This window comes from Oryx dammah, unplaced genomic scaffold (genome assembly GCF_014754425.2).
Source record: "Oryx dammah isolate SB20612 unplaced genomic scaffold, SCBI_Odam_1.1 HiC_scaffold_3, whole genome shotgun sequence".
Taxonomy (NCBI): Eukaryota; Metazoa; Chordata; class Mammalia; order Artiodactyla; family Bovidae; genus Oryx; species Oryx dammah.
In genome coordinates this window covers 20,378,542-20,384,890 of record NW_024070187.1, presented here as the reverse complement: position 1 = coordinate 20,384,890, position 6,349 = coordinate 20,378,542, and positions in this window count along the sequence as shown.

Genomic DNA, 6,349 nt, shown 5'->3' with positions numbered 1-6,349 from the left:
ACAATGGTGTGATCACTCACCTAGACCCAGACATCCTGAAATGTGAAGTCAAGAGGGCCTTAGGAAGCATCACTACAAACAAAGCTAATGGAGGTGATGGAATTCCAGTTGAGCTGTTTCAAATCGTAAAAGATGATGCTGTGAAAGTGCTTCACTCAATATGCCAGCAAATTTGGAAAACTCAACAGTGGTCACAGGACTGGAAAAGGTCAGTTTTCATTACAATCCCAAAGAAAGGCAATGCCAAAGGACGTTCAGACTACTGCACAATTGCACTCATCTCACACGCTAGTAAAGTAATGCTCAAAATTCTCCAAGTCAGGCCTCAACAGTATGTGAAACAAGAACTTCCAGATGTTCAAGCTGGATTTAGAAAAGGCAGAGGAATGAGAGATCAAATTGCCAACATCTGCTGGATCATTGAAAAAGCAAGAGAGTTCCAGAAAAGCATCTACTTCTGCTTTATTGACTATGCCAAAGGCTTTGACTGTGTGAATCACAACAAACTGAGGAAAATTCTTCAAGAGATGGGAATCCCAGACCACCTGACCTGCCTCCTGAGAAATCTGTATGCAGGTCAGGAAGCAACAGTTAGAACTGAACATGGAACAACAGACTGGTTCCAAATAGGAAAAGGAGTACATCAAGGCTGCATAATGTCACCCCACTTATTTAGCTTATATGCAGAACTACATCATCCCAAATGCCAAGCTGGAAGAAGCACAAGCTGGAATCAAGATTGCCAGGAGAAATATCAATAACCTCAGATATGCAGATGACACTACCCTTATGGCAGAAAGTGAAGAAGAACTAAAGAGCCTCTTGATGAAAGTGAAAGAGGAGAGTGAAAAAGTTGACTTAAAGCTCAACATTCAGAAAACAAAGATCATGGCATCTGGTCCCGTCACTTCATGGGAAATAGATGGGGAAACAATGGAAACAGTGGCAGACTTATTTTGGGGGGCTCCAAAATCACTGCAGATGGTGATTGCAGCCATGAAATTAAAAGACTCTTGCTCCTTGGAAGGAAAGGTACGACCAACTTAGACAGCATGTTAAAAAGCAGAGACATTACTTAGCCAACAAAGTTCCATCTAGTCAAAGCTATGGTATTTCCAGTAGTCAGGTATGGATGTGAGAGTTGGACTGTGAAGAAAGCTGAGCATTGAAGAATTGATGCTTTTGAACCATGGTGTTGGAGAAGACTCTTGAGAGTCCCTTGGACTGCAAGGAGATCCAACCAGTTCATCCTAAAGGAGATCAGTCCTGAAGCTGAAGCTCCAATACTTTAGCCACTGGATAGGAAGAACTGACTCATTTGAAAAGACCCTGATGCTGGAAAGATTGAAGGTGGGAGGAGAAGGGGATGACAGAGGATGTGATGGTTGGGTGGCATCACTAATTCAATGGACATGAAGTGAAATGAAGTGAAGTGAAGTCGTTCAGTCTTGTCCGACTCTTTGCGACCCGGTGGACTGTAGCCCTCTTGGCTCCTCCATCCACGGGATTCTCCAGGCAAGAATACTGGAGTGGGTTGCCATTTCCTTCTCCAGGGGATCTTCCCGACTCGGGATCAAACCCAGGTCTCCCGCATTGTGGGCAGATGCTTAAACCTCTGAGCCACCAGGGGTTATGAGCTTTCAATGGACATGAGTTTGAGTAAACTCTGGGAGTTGGTGATGGAGGCCTGGTATGCTACAGCCCATGGACTCTCAAAGAGTCAGACACGACTGAGTGACTGAAGTGAACTGATTGTTTAATCCTCAGAACTCTGGTGATGAGGATTCAGTGGGAAACTTGTGATAGACAGAGATTTCTGTCAAATGGTAGGTTTGAAATGGAAACTCGGGTCTAAGGAAATTCTGGTACAAAATGCTTTCTCTTGTATGCAATAATGAAGGAACACTTCTAGTCACACTCTCTGAAGTACATTTAGGCTATTAATGAAAATAGACTATCTCTGTAAAGAATCAAGGGCAAAGAAGAAAAACAACAAATACTAAGAAATTTTCACTCTCATTTTTATAGTCATGAGCCAGCTTGCTCTTCATGAAGGAAAGTTTAGACAAGTTTGAAAACTTCATTCCTTTCTTATGACTGGGAGTCAACTAAACAGTCTTCATTCTCAATTTGTAGTTTTAATATCTATCCACTTTCTGCTCATGGCACCCCACTCCAGTACTCTTGCCTGGAAAATCCCATGGACAGAGGAGCCTGATAAGCTACAGGCCACGGGGTTGCAAAGAGTCGGACACAACTGAGCGATTTTCTTCTTTCTTTCTTTCTGCTCACACATTTAGGTTCCCAGAGATGTTAAATAAGAGAAATGATTTTACATCCTTTGATGGAATTTCTAACAAAGAATATAAAAACAGACAGATAAATTATACTGAGCACAGAATTATGCTTAACTTTTTTTAACATACTAATTTTGGTCAGCATTAAACGTTGAACTTCATGTATATACATGTGTGTTAGGAGAAAAGATTGTCATATATAATTATTGCATTAGAATGTTTGTGAATAAATACAAATAATGAATGTAAGCTTTTGCATGCAGTGGAGATGGGATAAACTGAGGGGGATGAATAATCAGTCACTTGTGGATGAAGGGTAAGGATTGAGGTAACAAAAGGTCAAAAGAATATGGATCACTGGGAAGAGGGGAAAATGGAAGAATTCACCTGTAGAAATTTTTCCCGGGTTTCCATTTCTTCTCTGGACTTCCCTGGTGGCTCAGACAGTAAGGAGTCTGCTTGCAATGCGGGAGACCTGAGTTCCATCCCTGGGTTGGGAAGATCCCCTGGAGGAGGAAATGGCAACCTACTCCAGTATTCTTGCCTGGGAAATCCCATGGACGGAGGAGTCTGGTAGGGTACAGTCCACAGGGTCGCAAAGAGTTGGACATGACTGAGTGACTTCACTTTCCATTTCTTCTTTACTTTTGTCAGTATGGAAGAAGGGCGCTAATCAAATAATGGTTAGAATGAAGGTGAACATACAGCTGTGGCAGGTGAGTCCCAGATCTCAGTCTCTGCCCTTCCTCTCTTTTATTCATCCACACTCACTTTGATAATCTCATCCAGGCTCATTAGTTTAAAATTTATATCACCAGCCTATATAAATCTACCTTGAATTATAAGTCCATAGATCCAATTGTATGCTTGACATCTTGAATGTTTGAGAAGCAGCTCAAATTTAGCACATTTAAACCCTTTGCTTCTCAGTTAAGGGAAGGGCAACTTCACTTTTCCAGTTATCCACATCAAAGGCCTTAGAGTTATTAGTAATTTCTCTTGTTCTTACATACCTCAAGCTCTACCTCTCTATACAAATTCTATTCCCTTCATTTCCAACTATGTGCTGAATTCAACCTTTTTACAACCTTCAAGGCTGCCACTCTAGTTCCACCACTTTCTTTCACTTGAATATGGCAATGGTCTCCCCAGACTGGTCTCCCTTCTTCCATTCCTGACCTTCTGTAGTCATTTTCTTAATCCAACCCAGTAGCCAAAGTAGTCCTTTTATAAGTTGGATCGTTTCTCTCTCCAATTAAACCCTCCAAAAATTTCCCTTCTCACTCTGAGTAAAGGTCAAAGTCCTTCATGTGACACAGCACAGTCTTGTCTCTTTTCCTCCTCTAATATTGCCTACTATTCTCTCTCTTACCTATTGCACCCCAGACACCATGACCTCTGGTCCTTGAAAACTTTGCTGGTCTTTGAAAACTCCAGGCCCTTTCTTGTCACAAAGTCTTGTTACTTGCTATTCCCTTTGCAACGTAGGCTGTGTCCAAGACTGCTTACTCACCTATTTAATTGCCTCCTTCAGCATGCATGCTAACCCACTTTTCATGCCTGACTGACTCTTTGCAACCCTGTGGACTGTAGCCTGCCAGGTTCCTCTGTCCATGGGATTCTCCAGGCAAGAATACTGGAGTGGCTTGCCATTTCCTTCTCCAGGGGATCTTCCCAACCCAGGAATCGAACCTGTGTCTCAGATCTCCTACACTGGTGGGCGGGTCCTTTACCACTAGCGCCACCTGGGGAGCCCCTTGCCTCCTTCAGGTCGTATCTCAAATGTTACCTTCTCTGTTAGGCTTTCCCTAACCACTCATTTAAAATTCCAACTCTCTTCCACATCCTTTCACCCCACTTGGCATATCTAATCTCATTTTCTCTCCTTTTTTGTATCCAATTTATATATTACTACATGACATTTATATTTACTTATTTGTTTATGACCTTTTTCTTTCCACTAGAATATGAACGCTATGAGGGCAGAAATTTCTGTCCTATGTGCTCATGAACATATTCTAGCTGCCTAGAAGAGAGAAGAGAACATGATAAAGTGTAATATCTCTTTATTGAATGAATTAATTCATTAATAAGGGCTATGAAGAGGTACGAGTTACTTTAGAGCCTATAATAGGTGAATTTAACGAAGTCATAAAAGTTGAGAAGTTTCTTGTAAAAGTGTATTAGCTAATTTCTGAAGAATAAAGAGGCATTATCCAGGAAAACAGAGAAGGAACAAAGATTCTAGATATTAATAACAAAATGAACAAAATGTCCTGAGGTGAGAGGCAAAACCCATCTTGCAACTGTGAGGACGGAAGAAAGTCTAAATGGCTGGAACACTGAGAAACGGATGACATGAAATGGGATGAGACTGCAGAGCTAAACTGCAAGATCCTTGCAAGCACATTTAGGATCTTATTCTAAGAGCAACGGGAGATCGCTGACAATGAGCATGGAATCCCAAGAACTTTGTGTGTATGTTTTTTAAAAGAACTGCTTAGGCTGCAACATAGAAAATGTTTGAAAGTTGACAGGAATGAATGGAAAGAGAATACTATGGTAGCGATTCAAGTGGCCCCCATGAGAAATGACAGCAACTCGGATTAGGACAGTGGCATGTCTCAGGTCTTTTGAACCTTCCTCTTTCTTTCTTCTGCCATTCCAGTCTCTTTGGTTCACTACTTTAACCTCAGGTTTTACAACCCCAGAGTATTTACTTGAGCCTTGCCCTCTTCTTTCAACAGGGAAAAATTTTAAATGAAAAAGCTTCACTCCACCATCTCTTGCCATGCACTCACATGATGCCTGTTCCATTCAACACAAACACTTTCCACTGATTTTGTTTATTTGTGCATTTATTTCAATCATTTGGTTGACTTCATGATGATGGTAAATGTGTCAGGAGGGACATTCTATTTATTTTGATATCTCCAGTAGTTGGCACATTGAAGATCACAATAATTCTTATTGAATAAATGAAAAATTAAATCAATTGCTGGTTTGCAAACACAAAAATTATTCACAATGTTCTTCTTGCTGCTGCTCCATAGACATCACAAATTTTAGAGGGATAGAGGTCTTTACTCATGGTCAAAGTATACAAGCTACAGATTAAATAATCTATTAGTGTTTGCATGTACACCTGAAGCTCAAATATACATATGTATAAATAGACATCTCAATAATACATAAATATACTTAAAATGTCCAAATTATATGAAGAAAATAACATATTTGGGGAGCAATTTGTGTAAATAATTTTCAAAACAGTTCTGAATGACTGCAAGTGGGACACAGTGAAATGTTAAATTATTAAAACACCCCTAAAGTGTTCAAAAGATTTCATGTAGACTTCCCCAAATTCCCTGACTCCCCAGAGAACATATGAAGTATTATAAGATGTTGAATCATTAAGTTCAATTGCAACTGTAATTGAATGGTGGCAGAATCTTTTACACGAAAGATGTTTAATAACCTACACTGACCCTTAGCTACTGGAAGCATGAATTGAATTGTGTCAGCTAAAAACAACACACCCATATGCACACACAGATTAATCTATCTCCATCCCCTCCACATTAATTCAATATTAATAAAACTGTAAATATTTATAAATAATTAGAAGTATGAATGAAATTACATGGTAAGTCATGAAAAGTGAGAAAAGGTTTTGATGGGCATATTGAATAAGAATTTTCAGTTACATGTTTCATGATGGTATCAAAGGTTAAACAGTGCCATTTAAATGTTTTTCTTTTCTAACCTCCCTTCCAACTGTGCAATTTTCCTGAAGCCATATAATTTTAAAACAGATCACTTTTCAGAAAAGTCGTGAGCAGATCATAATTCAAACCGAGTGACCAGATTCTCCTAACATCTAATAATTAAAGAAGTAATTCAGTCCCATATTAAGAATGCTTTACATGTAGTTTTGTACACGATTAGAATGGCTTTTAAAAGTACTGTTCTTGGAAAGAGGCATGGACATTGCTTCCAATTTGTGAAATTACAACACCTGCTAACCAGAATGATTTTGTCATAAGAAACAT